We start from the raw sequence: 18,765 nt of genomic DNA, 5'->3' as shown, positions 1-18,765 counted from the left end.
CAGGAGGATCTTCAGCCAAATGAAATAAGCCATACACTGAAAGACAAATAGCACATAATCTCACTTTTAAGTAGAATCTAAAGTACTGTAGTTGAACTCATAGAACCAGAGAACAGAATGGTGGTCATCGGGGGTGGGGGGAATAAGGTACAAAGTTTCAATTATGCAAGATGAGTAAATTCTGGAGATCTAATGTATAGCAATGTCAATATAGTTAACAATAATGCATTGTATACTTGAAATTTGCTTAGAGGGTAGATCTTAAATGTTCTCACCACAAAATTAAAAAGATAGAAAATAGTAACTCTGTGAGTTGGTGGATATGTTAAATAGCATGATTGTAGGGATTATTTCACAATATATGCAAGTACCAAAACATCATGTTGCACATCTTAAATATATATAATTTTTGTCAATTATACCTCAATGAAGATAGAAAAAAAAACAAACAAAACCCATCATTCTAAGTGAAAGAAGTCATACACAAAAGAGTAAATACTATATGATTCAACTAATATGAAATTATAGAAAAGACCAGTTTAACCTGTAGTGACAGAAAGCAGATCAGTGATTCTCTGAGACTGGGAAGGGGGAAAAGAGAATCTGTCTTAAGGGGTGATGGTAAGAACACCCTAAGTCTTGAGTAGCAGTGAGTCATCCTATGGCTACATATTAGTCAAAACTCATCGATGTATGTACTTAAAATGTGTGCATTTTATTGTATGGTAATAATACCTAAATAAACTTGATTTTGAAAGAAACAAGAATGTTTTCTAATTCTCTCAAAATTTGTTGCTCAATTTTTCCAATTAAAATTTAAGAATAAATGAGAAGGAACACCAGGAGAGCTTCTTTTAAGTGAAAAAGAATTTTATAAAAAATACTGCCAAAACAGGTTTGGCTCAGTGGATAGAGCGTCGGCCTGCGGACTGAAAGGTCCCAGGTTCGATTCCAGTCAAGGGCGTGTACCTGGGTTGCGGGCACATCCCCAGTAGGAGATGTGCAGGAGGCAGCTGATCGATGTTTCTCTCTCTCATCGATGTTTCTAGCTCTCTATCTCTCTCCCTTCCTCTCTGTGAAAAATCAATAACATATATTAAAAAAAAATACCATAATACTGGGTTAAAAATATTGGGGTTTTCTAAATGCATACTTATTTGGGATTTCACAATCAACAATTCGTGTCATTTACTGCTTTTTAAAAATTGCATGGTAATGGATCTAACACCTTCTATTCACACGTTCTTCTATAGCAGGGGTCCTCAAACTTTTTAAACAGGGGGCCAGTTCACTGTCCCTCAGACCGTTGATGAGGGCCGGACTATAGTTTTAAAAAAAAACTATGAACAAATCCCTATGCACACTGCACATATCTTATTTTGAAGTAAAAAAACAAAACGGGAACATATACAATATTTGTATTTGCATGTGGCCCTCGGGCCGTAGTTTGAGGACCCCGGTTCTACACTATCCAAAGCAGAACAGAAAGAGCATCTGACCCAAGACAGGTTTTTCTCATCTAAATGTCCAATGTACTTGTTAGGAGTGCTTTGACATTAAGGTAAGAAATTCAGAATGCTTTCCAAGTTTGTTAATTAATAGCATCCCTAGACAAATATCTTCTTACTGCTGTGCCTGATTACTAAATCTCCCTGCTTTAAGGCAACAGATGGCTTAAGTTCTCCCAGAATTAAAAAGGAAATAATTGAGAATTCCTTGTGATTCAAGGGACTAAATTTAATCAGTTTATCCTGTTTTATAAGCTACAAATATCCTAGAAAAAAAGGAAGATGATCAAAATGGCAGTGAATGGTTGTTATCATCTAATTGTGTGAGTAGTGTGCAATATCTTTATAGCACCACTTGATGACATATTGCTATCATAAAATCAGCATGTACTAAACCTAACCAAAGCCTCCATCAATCTTTCTTCAGGAACTTTTTCTTATGATAGCACTCTTCCTCTCTAGGTTTAGAAAATAATATAACTTGCAGGATTCCTTAAGCAGTCTTTAAAATACCTCTGATTCAAAAATAAGACTTAATAATAAAACATTTCCTAAAAATTTCATCTTAAGGTTCACTTGAATCAGAGACCTTTTCTGGATTAACCTAGACTATATCAATCCTATGAACTAATAATATTTAAATATCTATATAAGGAAAATTTTATTTTATTTTTAATTTTAATCCTCACCTAAGGACATGCTTAAAGGGAGGGAGGGAGGGAAGGAGAGAGAGAGAGAGAGAGAGAGAGAGAGAGAGAGAGAGAGAGAGAGAGAGAGAGAGAGAGAGAGAGAGAGAAGAGAAGAGAAGAGAAGAGAAGAGAAGAGAAGAGAAGAGAAGAGAAGAGAAGAGAAGAGAAGAGAAGAGAAGAGAAGAGAGAGAAACATCAACCAGTTGCCTTCCATGCGTGCTCAAGCAGGGATCAAACCCACAGCCCAGGTGTGTGCCCTGACCAGGAATCAAACTGGCAACCTTTCAATGCACGGACAATGTTCAATGAACTGAGCCTCTCTAGCTGGGTTAAGCAATATTTTTAAACTGTTTCTTACAATCAGTCCTATGTCACCATGTTATATGGTCCCCTCTAGACTAAAAGCCATCTAAAGGCAGGAATTAAAATATCTGCATCCATTACATTATAAAAACACATTGCTCATTGATGTTCAACAAGTGTATAATTGTATTTTCTTTTTTAAGACTTTTATTGATTTTTATAGAGAGGAAGGGAGAGAAACACCAATGTGAGAGGGAAATATCAATAGGCTGCATTCTGCACACCACCTACCGGGGATCGAGCCCCGCAACCCAGGAATGTGCCCTGACCAGAATTGAACTGGCAGCCTTTTGGAGCACAGGACAATGTCCAACCAACTGAGCCACACCAGCCAGGGCAGGGGCTGCAATTCTATCTTATCATCTACCTGTTGAATGGAATAAGCCATGACCAACATGACCATATAAAGTATATCACTAGCTTGTTCCACACTGGTGTTTTCCACAATCATTCTACTCACTTAATCTGTCTGTTGCTATATAACTATAGTCAGGTTGCTTGCAAAAATAGGGCCTGTTTCTTTTTTACACAAATACCTCTCTAAATCTATCATATGTTTCCCATAATAGTATGAATAAATTGTATATTTTGCAGATTTTCTAGCCTCTCCACTGCATTTTCCAGGAAATTAGCTTTGAATGGCAATTAATTTTGTTTGAAAGCACATTTTTAATATTCTTTATTATTTAGCAATATCTAAATTCCTTTAATATATAATTTTAGAATTACTTGTTTTTTGACATAAAACAAGGAATCAAAATGAAAAAAGAAAGAAAATGATGCCCAACTTCTTACACAAATTGCTTACACCATTCTCCACACTACCTACACCCACCAACATACACACATACAAACACAAAACCCTGACCTGTAGCACAACTACCTACCACTTGATATTTTGGTAGAGAGAAGAGAAAATAATACAGAAATGAAATTAAGACGCTACCTGATATTTTGATAATGTAAAAAGGTTTAAACAACAAAATGATTAAATATTCTGATTATTTTAAATCCAGCAGTATGTGAAGCAATCACCTTCATCCTATCTTCAGGACTCGACCCATCTCTCTCTGATCTATATACCAGAAGAGCATGGGATCACAAGTAGCTCAGTATGGGGTAAAAGATGAAGTAGGGATTAGGCACCATCCATAGCAAACTAGAGTCACACATGTTTATCACACATATTTTTTCCACAAAAGAATATCAGTCATAATTCATTTTTGTTTGCTAAATGGTCACCATTTCAAATGTTCTCATCTCTTAAAGCAATAATGGTCATACTTATTTGATCTCTAGTGAAACACAAGTTTAGCATTACAATCATGAAATTCGTTCTGTTTTCCAGTAGAAAATATTTTTTTTTAATATATTTTATTGATTTTTTTACAGAGAGGAAGAGAGAGAGATAGAGAGTTAGAAACATCGATGAGAGAGAAACATCGATCAGCCGCCCCCCGCACATCCCCCACTGGGGACATGCCCGCAACCCAGGTACATGCCCTTGACCGGAATCGAACCCGGGACCCCTCAGTCCGCAGGCCGATGCTCTATCCACTGAGCCAAACCGGTTTCGGCTCCAGTAGAAAATATTTTTAAGTGGCTACTTGTTTTGGGTAAGTTTCTTGATTTTGCTAACCCTGTAAGACACTGGAGATGAGGTAGGAGAATAATTCCTCTAAAATTTTCCACAGTGGTATACATAAATCATGAGGTAATACTCTTTCATAATGATGGTTTTGGAGGACAAAATCACCCCTCACTTGAAGGTTAACTCCACTGTATGCATTTTTTAAATAGTTCTTCTTTTTATAAATATTAAAGAAACATATTTTAATGAAAAAGAAAAACCAAACAATTCAAATATGACTAAAGTAGGAAGAAAAGGAACCATGCAGTCTGGATGGTAGTTAAAGATAAAACTAGGTTCAGAAATATCTGATATAATATACAGTCCTTGGAAGAAAAAAGAAATAGTGATTTTATATTTGATAGAATTCTTTAGATATGGTTATGCCAATATGCCTCCATCAAAATAGTCACGTTGCCTGGGCAGTGTTGCTCAGTGTCAACCTATGCACCAGGAGGTCACGGTTCAATTCCCAGTCAGGGCACTGCCCAAGTTGCCAGCTCAATCACCAGTGTGGGGCATGCAGGAGGAAGCCAATCAATGATTCTCTCTCATCATTAATGTTTCCCTCTCTCTCTCTCCCTCTCCCTTCCTCTCTGAAACCAATAAAAATATATTTTAAAAAAAGTCATGTCAAACAGCCATATCAAAATGCTCTGCTTTGAAAAGAAACTAGTAAAACACAGGAGGGTAAGATGTGGCAAAGGGGATATGTTCTCGAGAGGTCTATATCATTTTGGTCAATACTGGAGAAGCCATCAAAGGTATCTGATAAACAGCTGCATGATAACTGAAATTTCACTTATTTTAAAATCAATTTCTGCATCACATTATATCATGTTCCTAAATCATATTTCAAAAATGCTGAATTCAATAATAATTTGATAGCTACTCATTGCCAGGTGTTGTTCATTATTCTTTACATACACTGTATTATGTAGTAATCATAGTACCCCAGAGAAATAGTTATTATCCCATTTTGAAGACAAAAAAGCTATGGCCTCCAAGAGGTTATAGAACTATAAGGTCATATGGACTTAAAGCGTTATCACAGGTGGTTAGCACTCACTGATGACTCACTGGTGAAAAACTAGGAACTTATTTTGCTGCACTTTCTGGAATAGTTACTATTAATAATAAATAATAGTCATTTCTAGGTTTAACTTATTTTTTCTATAATTCTGCAAAAAAAATGTGCCATTTGGATTGAAAGTGGAAAAAAATGAAAAGCCTTAAACATTCATAAATGATTAGTAGAAAAAAATAACAGGAATGCAATTATATTGCAAGATTTCTACACATATAGAATGATACAATTGCTTTCCATAGTAATTGGCCTTTTGCTCCAGCAGAAATATGTCAATATTAAATCACAGTGAAATGATTGATTATATTATAACCTAAAGCCAAATGTACATTATACAATTGAATACATTTAATTTAAGAGTAATTTTCATTAGAATATATTTAAATCCTCACACCAAGCAACAGTTCAAATCTGAAGTAATATCATTTTTCAGTTGTGGTGGCTGGCTTATATACAAGGTTGTAGAAAACAAAAATTCCAGCTTTAAAAGCCATAACTTTATGAATGTACGGATGCAAATAGCTTTACTTAACCTTATTTTGTCCATTAAATAATGTAGGCTGTTCCTAGGTATCAATCAATGCTATAATGTATAAAATAGCATTCATCCTATATAATAAAAGCCTAATATGCAAATTGACTAAACAGCAGTGGAATGACCGGTCACTATGATGAGCACTGACCACCAGGGGGCAGATGCTCAACGCAGGAGCTGCCCCCATCCCACAGGCCCCAGGCCAGCCAAGGCAGGTGCCAGCGTGGGAGGGGGGAAAATTGCCCCGCTGGTTGCCCCACAGAGGGAGGCAACCAGCGGTGCTGGCAGGGTGATCAGGGGACGGGGCTGGCCAGCACTGGTCCCTGATTTCCTCGCTGGAGCGGGAGGTGCCAGGCTGGCCAAGACGGGTGCCAGAAGGGCCCCCCCAACCACCCTGCCAGTCACCCCACAGATCAGCCCTGATTGCCAGCCAGGCCTAGGGACCTTACTCATGCACAAATTTCGTGCATTGGGCCTCTAGTATATAATAAATACAATTCTGTAAATTCTGATGTCACTCAGGCATTTAATTTATCCCATTGTCTTAGATAAAGCAATTTAACAAACTAAAGCATACTTTTACCTTGATGACCAGTGTTACACAGATTTATTCCAATGTATTTCTATTTAGCCATTATTATCAAACATATTCTTCACATTTATTTAAAATCTATATAATATAGTAGCTAGAACCACGCAGATGGATATTTGAATATTGGCTCTGCCACTAAGTATTTGGTGTGACGTTGAAGAAGTTGTTTAACGTTTTTGAGGTTGGGTTTCTTCTTCCATATAAAGAGAAATAAAAATAATTATGGCATGCCGGTTGGCATGAATTAGTGGTTGGGCATCAGTCTATGCACCAGGAGGTCACATTTCGATTCCCATTTGGGGCACAGGCCTAGGTTGTGGGCTCAGTCCCCAGTGGGGGCGTGCAGGAGGCAACCAATCAATATTTCTCATCACTGATGTTTCTATCTCTCTCTCCCTCACCCTTCCGCTCTGAAATCAACAAAAATATATTTTAAAAAATAATTATGGCACAATATTCTTATGAGGTTACTGTTAAATTACATATATTACAGTATTTGGCTCAGAGCAAGCACTCAGTACATGGAAGTATATTTCCTTTCTTAAAATATTACATGACTGGGAACCAAGATGGCAGCATAAGGTAAACACCTGTACATGCTGCCTCCCACAAGCACATCGAAACTACAACTAAAAGACAAAACAGCTATCATCTAGAACCATGGGAAAGCTGGCTGTGTGGAAGTTCTAAAACTAGAAGGAAAGAAAAAGGTTTATTGGGACTGGGTAGGAGGTGCAGAGGTGCCAAGAGTGGAGCTACAGAGGCGCACGCAAAACGGACTGGCACCTGGGTGCACTGTTTTTTTCAATCGGAAGGGAGATACAAGCTCCCAACTGCTCTGAACTCCAGTTTCTGGCGAGACTCTGGGGACCCAGATTCCAAAAGGGAGAAACTGGACTGTCTGGCATTGGGTCAGAAAGCGAGAGTGGCTTTCTCACAGAGGTGCTCACAGAGATCATTGTTATTGCGTGGGGACACAGGGCAGGGGATGCGGAGATGTAGAGATGCGGAGATGGCTAACTGGCAGCCATCACTGTTTGCTCCGCCCTGGTGATTCCCTGAGACCCCACCCCACCCAATTTACAACCCCACCCAAGTTGTACACAGCAGCTTTTGCATATGAATGGCCTGTCCTTTTGCAGCCTAACCTAACAAACTGAGGCTGGGTCAGAGAACACCAAAACTTCCAAACCCCAAACAAAGAGGAGAAAATCTGCAGATCTCGCTGTAGCTCCTGCTGGGTGGCCTCACGCAGTGGCTGACTTTGCACCACCTTGGAGATCCAGGAGCCAGTGTACCCAGGGGTCAGATACAAGATTTCAACTCCTCACATCCATAAGTGACACACTCAAGAGGCAGACTCAGAGAGCACCAAAGCCCCACTGAATCAAGTCCTGCCCCATAAGGGTGTCTTCAGCACAGCAGTTCTTCCATTAAAGACACAGCGGGTCCTGACAGCCAATTGGCCTGGAGGTCAATTCCTCCCAGTGATACCAACAGCAATCAAGGCTTAACTACAACAAGACTGTGCACCCAGCCCACAAAGGGTTGCACCAAGAGTGTCCACGTCAGGTGATTGGGGAGGCTGAGCCAATGGGCCCTATAGGACACATACCACACACGGCCACTCTATCAACACTGGGAAGCAGCCAAAATGTGGAGACAAAGAAACATGTCACGAATGAAAGAAATGGAGGAAAGCAAACTACTGGATATAGAGTTATAAGATTACTCAAGAAACTTCTAGAAACCTCCAAGGAATTTAGTGAGACCTCCGAGGAACTTATAGAGAGACCTTCAAGGATCTTAATGAGAATGCCAAAACAATGGAAAAGGACCCGTCAGAAATTAAGCATACACTGTCTGAAATAAAGAATAATATACAGAAATTCAACAGTAGACTAGAGGATCCCAAGAATCAAATCAAAGATTTGAAATATGAGGAAGCAAAAAACACCCAACCAGAAAAGCAAAAAGAAAAAAGAATCCAAAAATATGAAGATAGTGTAAGGAGCCTCTGGGACAGCTTCAAGCGTACCAACATCCAAATTATGCCAGAAGAAGAGTGAGAGTAAGATTTTGAAAACCTATTTGAAACCTCCTGGAAGATACCAAGGGAAAGATCAACAACAGTACAATCATAGTAGGGGACTTTAATAAACCACTGACATCACTGGATAATTCCTCTAGACAAAAAATCAGCAAAGAAACAGCAATTCTAAATGACTCACTAGATCAGATGGACTTAATTGACATCTTCAGAAAATTTCACCCCAAAGCTGCAGAATATACATTCTTCTCAAGTGCACATGGGACATTTTCAAAAAATAGACCACATATTGGGTCACAAGCAAAGTCTCTCCAAATTCAAGAAGATTGAAATCATACCAAGCATCTTCTCAGACCACAATGGCATAATATTAGAAATAAACTACAATAAAAACAATCCGAAACACTCAAACACTTGGAAGCTGAAGAGCATGTTATTAACACCTTTCGTACCGCTCACGAGCTTTCTCGTGTTTTGCGCGCCATCTGTTAAGGACTGCTCACGAGTTTTCTCGTTTTTCATGCGCCATCTGTTATAGACCTTAGATGTCAACACACTGTCTTGTCCACATCGAATGAAGCAATCTCATTGGTGGAAACCGTGCAGGTCAATCTACGAAAAACTATAAAATTGCACGAACCCATAAAGCATTGCAGTTACACTGTATTTTGGTCTTTCGAATAGTCTTCATCTTCAAGTTCCTGGTGCTTTTAGAAATGCCCTCTCTCAGAAAAAGGAAGGAAGCCAACGAAACTGATACACTTCCTTTCGTGTTGTTCCATTCTAAGGAAAACGATGAAATGGACAAAAAAATAGTGCTGTACATTATAAACTGTGGACTTTTCAATTCATTTAGAGTGTACAGCGTCCTCAATCCACAAGCAAAACTGAAGTATAAACACCTTTTGCTATCGGTGGTGAGAGACTGGATATCGGATGACAATAATGAAGGCTCTCCAGAACCAGAGACAAATCTGTCCAGCCCTTCCCCTGGGGGTGCAAGGAGAGCACCTCGTAAAGATCCACCCAAAAGGTTGTCAGGTGATATGAAGCAGCATGAACCTACGTGTATTCCAGCGAGTGGAAAAGAAAAAATTTCCTATGAGAGCCTGCAGAGTTTGTGCCGCCCATGGAAAAAGGAGCGAATCTAGATACTTATGTAAATTTTGTTTGGTCCCTCTTCATAGAGGAAAATATTTTACGCAGTACCATACATTAAAAAAGTACTAGGAACTTTAATTGTTCAATTGTTTTTGTAAATAAAAATGATATAATTATTGAAAAACAACACCTAAAGGGCATTATGATCTATAGTTATAATGATTTAAATAACGTGCAGTTTGCCCAAAAACGTGCGGTCCCTGGAATATGTCTTAGAGATTTATATGTGGTACGAAATGTGTTAAAAATTGATTGGGTTACCAATGAGATCAAAGAAGAAATTAAAAACATCCTGGAAACTAAAGAAAATGAAAACACAACAATCCAAAACCTATGGGACACATGAAAGCAGGCCTGAGGGGGAAGTTTATTTATAGCTCTACAGGCCTACCTCAAAAAACAAGGAAAAATGGTAGTAAATCATCTAACTCTACAACTCAAATAATTAGAAAGAGAGTAACAAGAAAACCCCAGAGTGAGCAGAAGGAAGGAGATAATACAGATCAGAGCAGAAATAAATGACATAGAGACCAAAAAAAAATAGTACATAAGATCAATGAAACCAAGAGTTGGTTCTTTGAAGGGATAAAAAAGATTGATGAACCTCTAGCCAGGCTCACCAAGAAACAAAGAGAGAGGACTCCCTATAAACAAAATAAGAAGTGATAGAGGTGAAATAACAACAGACCCCACAGAAATACAAATGATTGTTAAAAAATACTATGAACAACTCTACTCCAACAAACTAGACAACCTGGAGGAAATGGACATATTCCTAGAAAAATACAACCTTCCAAAACTCAACCAGCAAAAATCTAAAAATCTCAATAGACCAATAACTATGGAAGAAATCGAAGCAGTCATCAAAAAGCTTTCAGCAAACAAAAGCCCGGGACCAGATGGCTTCACAGGGTAGTTTTACCAAACATTCAAGGAAGAACTAAAACCTATCCTCCTCAGACTATTAGAAAAAATTCAAGAAGAAGGAACACATCCAAGCTCATTCTATGAAGCCAGCATCACCCTAATACTAAAACCAGGTAAAGACAACACAATGAAAGAGAATTACAGGCCAATATCTCTCGTGAACATAGACGCCAAAATCCTCACTAAAATCTTAGCAAATGGGATCCAGCAGTACATCAGAAAGATCAGACACCATGACCAAGTAGGATTTATCCCAGGGATGCAAGGATGGTACAATATCTGCAAATCAATAAATGTGATACATCACATAAACAAATTTAGAGAAAAAAGCACATGGTCATATCAATTGATGTAGAAAAAGCATTTGACAAAATCCAACACCCATTTTTGATAAAAACTCTCAGCAAGGTGGGAATAGAAGGATCATACCGCAACATAATAAAAGCCATATATGACAAACCCACAGCCAACATCATACTCAATGGGCAAAAACTAAAACCATTTCCCCTAAAAACAGGAACAAGACTGGGATACCCACTCTCACCACTTCTGTTCGAGATAGAACAGGAAGTATTAGCCATTGCAATTAGACAAGAAGAAGAAATAAAAGGCAAGCAAATTGGAAAAGAAGTAAAACTGTCCTTATTCACAGATGACATGATATTGTACATAAAAAAACCTTAAAGACTCCATCAAAAAACTATTAGACTTGATAAATGAATTCGGTAATGTAGCAGGATATAAAATTAACGCCAAGAAATCTATGGCATTTCTATACACCAATAGTGAACTTACAGAAAGAGAGACTAAAAAAGCAATCCCATTTACCATCACACCAAAAAAATTAAGATACCTAGGAATAAACTTAACTAAAGAGGCAAAGGACCTCTACTCAGAAAACTATAGGACATTGAAAAAGGAGATAGAGAAAGACATAAACAGATGGAAGAACATACCATGTTCATAGATTGGTAGAATCAACATCATTAAAATGTCCATACTACCCAAAGCAATCTATAAATTCAACGCACTTCCCAATAAAATACCAACGGCATATTTCACAGACTTAGAACGAACGCTCCAAAAGTTCATCTGGAATAAAAAAAAAAAGACCCCGAATAACTGCAGCAATCCTGAGAAAGAAGAACAAAGTAGGTGGGATCTGAATACCAGATATCAAGCTGTATTACAAAGCCACTGTTCTCAAAACTGCCTGGTACTGGCACAAGAACAGACATATAGATCAATGGAATAGAATAGAGACCCCAGAAATCGACCCAAACCACTATGCTCAATATTGGACAAAGGAGGCAAGAACATACAATGGAGCCAAGACAGTCTCTTCAATAAATGGTGTTGGAAAAATTGGACAGATACATGCAAAAAAATGAAACTAGAACACCAACTTACACCATACACAAAAATAAACTCAGAATGGATAAAGGACTTAAGCATAAGACGGGAAACCATAAAAATAATAGAGGAATCTAAAGACAACAAAATCTCGGACATATGCCGAAGCAATTTCTTCACTGATACTGCTCCTACGGCATTGGAAAATACAGAGAAAATAAACAAGTGGGACTACATCAAAATAAAAAGCTTCTACACAGCAAAAGAAACCATCAACAAAACAACAACAAAGCCCACTGCATAGTAGAACATATTTGCCAATGTTATCACCGATAAGGGTTTAATCTCCAACATTTATAGGGAACTCATACAACTTAACAAAAGGAAGATAAACAATGCAATCAAAAAATGGGCAAAGGACCTAAATAGACACTTTTTAAAAGAGGACATTCAGAAAGCCAAGAGACATATGAAAACATGCTCAAAGTCACTAATCATCCGAGAGATGCAAATCAAAACAATGAGGTACCATCTCACACCTGTCAGACTGGCTATCATCAACAAGTCAACAAACGACAAGTGCTGGAGAGGATGCGGAGAAAAAGGAACACTCGTGCACTGCTGGTGGGAATGCCGACTGGTGCAGCCACTATGGAAGACAGTATAGAGTTTCCTCAAAAAGTCAAAAATGGAACTCTCATTTGACCTAGTGATCCCACTTCTAGGAATATATCCTAAGAAACCAGAAACACCAATCAGAAAGGATATATGCATCCCTATGTTCATAGCAGCACAATTTACCATAGCGAATATCTGGAAACAGCCTAAATGCCCATCAGCAGATGAATGGATTAGAAAACTGCGGTACATCTACACAATGGAATAATATGCTGCTGTAAAAAAGAAGGAATTCTTACCATTTGCAACAGCATGGATGGAACTGGAGAGCATTATGCTAAGTGAAATAAGCCAGTCGGAGAAAGATAAATACCACATGATCTCACTCATTTATGGATAATAAAGACCATTATAAACTGATGAACAAAAATAGATACAGAGGCAGAGCAGCATCGAACAGACTGTCAACCTACAGCGGGAAGGCCAGGGAGGGTTGGAGGGGGGGCTATGAGATCAACCAAAGGACTTGTATGCATGCATATAAGCTTAACCAATAGACACAAGACATTGGGGGGTAGGGGAGGCCAGGGGAATGTCAAGGGGAAAAAAAGGAGACATACGTAATACTCTTTGTAATACTTTAAGCAATAAAACAAAAGAAAAAAGAAAAAAAGAAAACCCATTTGAAGAAATAATGACAGAAAACTTACCTACCTGGTGAAAAGAACTTACAAGTCCAGGAAGCGCAGAGAACCCCAAACAAGAGGAATCCAAAGAGGACCACACCACCACACATCATAATTAAAATGCCAAGGGCAAAAGACAAAGAGAGAATCTTAAAAGCAGCAAGAGAAAAACAGATAGTTCCAACAAGGGAGTACCCATACGACAGTCAGCTGATTTCTCAACAGAAACTATGCAGGCCAGAAGGGAGTGGCAAGAAATATTCAAAGTGATGAATAGCAAGAACCTACAACAAGATTACTCTACCTAGCAAAGCTATCATTTAGAATTGAAGGTCAGATAAAGAGCTTCACAGAGAAGAAAAAGCTAATGGAGTTCATCACCACCAAACTAGTATTATATTAAATGATGAAAGGTATTCTATACGAAGAGGAAGAAGAAAAAGGTAAAGATAAAAACTTATGGGAGAAAATGGTGGAGGTATAAGCGGACGTGTCCTGTGCCTTGTCCTGGAGCAGATAAGGGTGAGCAGCTGAAACAGGTAACATACAGCCCGAATAGGCAGAGGATTTTCAGCTGAGAGACTGTCTGCAGCTGGGAAAGACCGAGAACCTCCAGAAAAAAAAAGACGATTGGAGACTGCAGCTGAAACCTCTCTCGGTGCGCCAGCTAACCAGCGGAGACTGCGCCATCTTTGGTGGCTGTTGCCGGCGTCCAGAGATGAGCTTCTAACCTGGAAACAATGGATCTCAAGCAGCGTGACGGCGTGAACTCAGACGAGCACTGCTTCTTCTCACGGAAAGGTTAGACTTCCCCTAAAGGTGCACTTTGCAATTCGGGTTGGAGAGAGAACCGAGCTCACGCGCGCGGGGCGAAATCTGCGCCCCACAGAGTCCGCAGCCGTTGGGACCAGCGTGACCCGTGAGTGAGGAAGGGGCCCCACAGGGCTGCTGGCAGAAGGGAACGCTAAAAATAAGCCCATAGCTGGACTGGATGTAAAGGAGCAGCCTTGGACTTTGCCAGTGTGCTGGCTGCTTGGTGCCAGGGGAGAGTGGGCGCGCGGAGACTGCGCACAGACCTGGAAGGTGGAGGCTTGCGAATTCGCATAACGTATCAGGCTCTTGTTACAGTTCCCCTTAGGTCCGTGCGTTTGATTATTAAACCCAGTGCATGGGATTCCCCAGTTGGGGTCAATCGCAGAGGCTGTAGGGGAGAGTTCTTTTTGGGGAGCCTGGGAAACAGAGCGGGCAGTAGCGATTGGAGAGCCAACTCTGGGCAGTGGACTTTCCCAAATCGGTTCCAAGGGCCATAGAGAAAAAAAACCCTACTGATAAGAGAGGACTTATAGCCTCAGAGGTCAATCTAGACACACTGCCACCCAGAGGCAGAGCCATGAACTGTCTCTTCTGTGATCACAAATAAAGGCAGTCTGGTAAACAAATACAACCTGCCTCAAAATCAGGACTGTGGTTTACCACACGGAGGGACAGTGTATCGCAAGGAAATTCAACACTCGTCTGAATGGCTGGCAGGACTAAGTCGTGCCAAAAAGAAGAGTAGAAGATCTGAAGCACCTTCACTACTGCATATTTTTATATATTTTTTAATTCTTTTTTCACCATTTCATTAAGAACCTATTTTATTATTTTTTTTATTTTTTTTTCAACACTTGATTTTACCTTTTTAATTCCTACATTTTTTTAACCAGTATTATTGCTATCATTTTACCATTTTTTCAAGTGTCATTTTATTTTTTATTTTTTTATTTTTCTTTATTTTATTTTGGGAGTAGTGTTCTACACTCTATTTTCATCGTTCCTTTAGCATCATTTCTCTCTATCTCACATTTACCCTTAAGCCAAAACGGTCTTCCTCACTTTTCCCCTTTTGTTGTCCTGTTTCTCTTACCCTATTCCTGCTTTAGATTTTCCCTATTCCTTCTTTTTACCCACTGTCTAAATTTCACCCTACTTATATATCTAATTTCCAATCCCTTGCTCTAAATCCATATACACCTCTCTCTTATCTTTCTTCACCATCCAATTTTTTTTTTTCTCTCTGTCGTTTTGCTAGTGTTTGCTTGATTTTGAGTATATTGGTTTTCTTTATGCTTGTTTGGGAGATTGTTTTGTTTTTCATTTTCATTTTTCTGTTTTGCTTATTTTTTCTTTCTCTGGTTATTTTTGTGCTTCTGTTTCCCCTTGCCTTGCTTGGTATTAGTGGTTGTTTGTAGTTTGCATTAATCTCCAGGGATCTGCTGCTGGAATTCATTGAGATTAGTTGCAGTTCTCGTAGTTTTCTCCCCATACAAATAGCCTCTTCCCCACCTCTATTTCATTCTCTCTCTTACTTTTTTTCTTTTTTTTTTTTTTTTTGGTCTATTTGTTTTTTTCTTCTCTCCCTTTTCCCAATCTCATTTCGGAACGCCTTTTTGTTTTTTCTTATTCTCTTTAATCTTTTTCTCTTTATTCTTCTTTATCCCCTAATTCTCTTCACTCGGGTGGTCACCTTTATTTGGGGTTATTAATATCGTGAATACATTTTGTTCAGTGCCTTGTACGTTGTGCCTTGTTGTGTTGTATTTTGTGCCTTTAAATCAACGCAGCAGAGAGAGAACTACATAACCAAACACCTGGAGAAGAGAGATCATGGTGAAACAAAGAACCAACCCACATATGAAAGAAAAACAGGCATCATCAGAAAAGGAAGTAAACGAAATGGAGGCAATGGAGGCAAGCAACCTGTCAGAGAAAGAATTCAGAGAAATGGCCATAAGGTGGAAGAAAAGAATGGAACCCAAATTCAACAATATATGTAGGAACCAAGAGGAAATGAAGAAGAACCAAGAGGAAATGAAGAGAAACCAAGAAGAAATGAGAAATGGCATCACTGTTATAAAGAACTCAATAGAAAGCATCAACAGTAGACTAGAAGAAGCAGAGGACCGCATCAGCGAGCTAGAAGAGAAGGTAGGAAAAATACCCAAACAGAACAGCTTCTAGAAAAAAAAAAATTAAAAAGCAGGAGGAGAGCCTAAGAGAACTCTGGGACAACACGAAATGAAACAACATCCGAATAATAGGGGTGCCAGAAGGAGAGGAAACTGAGCAAGGAATAGAAAACCTGTTTGAAAAAATAGTAACAGAAAATTTCCCGGATATAGGGAAGAAAAAACTCACACAAATCCAAGAAGCTCACAGAGTCCCAAACAAAATGAACCCGAAAAGACTGATGCCAAGGCACAAAATAATTAAATTGGCAAACACCAACGACAACGCAAGAATCTTAAAAGCAGCCAGAGAGAGACAGAAAGTTACCTAGAAAGGATCCCCCATCAGACTAGCGACCAATTTCTCAACAGAAACACATCAGGCAAGAAGGGAATGGAATGAAATATACAAAGTCATGCAAAGGAAGGGTCTGAATCCAAGAATACTGTACCCAGCGAGGCTATCAATCAAAAGTGAGGGTCAAATCAGGAGCTTCACAGACAAAAACGGTCTACGGGAGTTTATTACAACCAAGCCAGCCAGCAATGTAAGAAATGCTAAAGGGTCTGCTGTAAATAGAAAAAATAGGAAACAAAGAAGGAACGCAGTGGTAAAGAAAAAAATGGCAACTAACAAGATTCTATCAATAATAACTTTAAATGTAAATGGATTAAATTCCCCAGTCAAAAGGCATAGGGTAAATGAGGGGATAAGAAAACATGACCCATATATCTGCTGTCTACAGGAAACCCACCTCAGAAAAAAAGACGCACACAGACTGATGGTGAAGGGATGGAAAAAGGTTTTTCAGGCCAATGGAAGTGAAAAAAAAAAAGCCGGGGTAGCAATACTTATATCTGACAAATTAGATCTCAAAGTGAAGGACATAAAAAGAGATAAAGAAGGCCACTTCATAATACTAAAGGGAGCTGTCCAACAAGAAGAAATAACTCTGGTAAATATATATGTACCCAATATAGGAGCACACAAATACGTAAGAAATCTTCTGGAGGAGATCAAGGGAGAGATTGACAGCAATATAATCATAGTAGGGGACCTTAACACCCCATTATCACCACTGGACAAATCCTCTAAACAGAAACTCAGCAAAGAAACATCAATCCTAAATGACTCACTAGATCAGATGGAATTAATTGACATCTTCAGAACATTTCACCCCAAAGCCACAGAATATACATTCTCCTCAAGTGCACATTTGTCATCTTCAAAGATAGACCATATATTGGGTCACAGACAAAATCTCTTCAAATTCAAGAAAATTGAAATCATATCAAGCATCTTCCCAGACCACAAAGGCATAAAACTGGAAATCAACTACAACAAAAACAATCCAGAAAAATCAAACACATGGAGACTAAATAGCATGCTATTAAACAACAACTGGGTTACCAGTGAAATCAAAGAAGAAATAAAAAACATCATGACAACAACTGACAATGAAAACACAACAATCCAAAATCTATGGGACACAGCAAAAGCAGTCTTGAGAGGGACGTTCATAGCTCTACAAGCCTACTGCAAAAAACAAGAAACAATGAGAATAAATGACCTAACTCTACAACTCGAAGAGTTAGAAAGAGAGCAACAAAAAAAGCCCACTGTAAGCAGAAGGAAGGAAATAACAAAGATCAGAGCGGAGATAAACGACATAGAGACCAAAAAAAACAGTACAAAAGATCAACAAAACCAAGAGCTGGTTCTTTGAAAGAATAAACAAGATTGATACACCTCTAGCCAGGCTCACCAAGAAACAAAGAGAGAGGACCCAAATAAACAAAATCAGAAATGAAAGAGGAGAAATAACAACAGACCCCATAGAAATACAAAGGATTGTTAGAAAATAGTATGAACAACTCTACTCCAACACACTAGACAACCTGGAGGAAATGGACATATTCCTAGAAAAATACAACCTTCCAAAACTTAACCAGGAAGAATCTAAAAATCTCAATAGGCCAATAACTATGGAGGAAATCGAAGCAGTAATCAAAAAGCTTCCAGCAAACAAAAGCCCGGGGCCAGATGGCTTCACAGGGGAGTTTTACCAAACATTCAAGGAAGACCTAAAACCTATCCTCCTCAGACTATGTCAAAAGATCCAAGGGGAAGGAACACTTCCCAGCTCATTCTATGAAGCCAACATCACCCTAATCCCAAAACCAGATAAAGACAATAAAATGAAAAAGAATTATAGGCCAATATCCCTCATGAACATAGATGCCAAAATCCTCAACAAAATCCTAGCAAATTGGATCCAGCAGTACATCAAAAAGATCATACACCATGACCAAGTAGGATTTATCCCAGGGATGCAAGGATGGTACAATATCCGCAAATCAATAAATGTGATACATCACATAAACAAATTGAGAGAAAAAAACCACATAGTCATATCAATTGATGTGGAAAAAGCATTTGACAAAATCCAACACCCTTTCTTGATAAAAACTCTCAGCAAGATAGGAATTGAGGGATCATACCTCAACATAAGAAAAGCCATATATGACAAACCCACAGCCAAAATCATACTCAATGGGCAAAAACTAAAACCATTCCC

The sequence above is a fragment of the Myotis myotis genome, unplaced genomic scaffold (assembly GCF_014108235.1).
Source record: "Myotis myotis isolate mMyoMyo1 unplaced genomic scaffold, mMyoMyo1.p scaffold_m19_p_4, whole genome shotgun sequence".
In the NCBI taxonomy this organism is placed as follows: domain Eukaryota; kingdom Metazoa; phylum Chordata; class Mammalia; order Chiroptera; family Vespertilionidae; genus Myotis; species Myotis myotis.
This window is presented reverse-complemented; position numbering follows the sequence as displayed.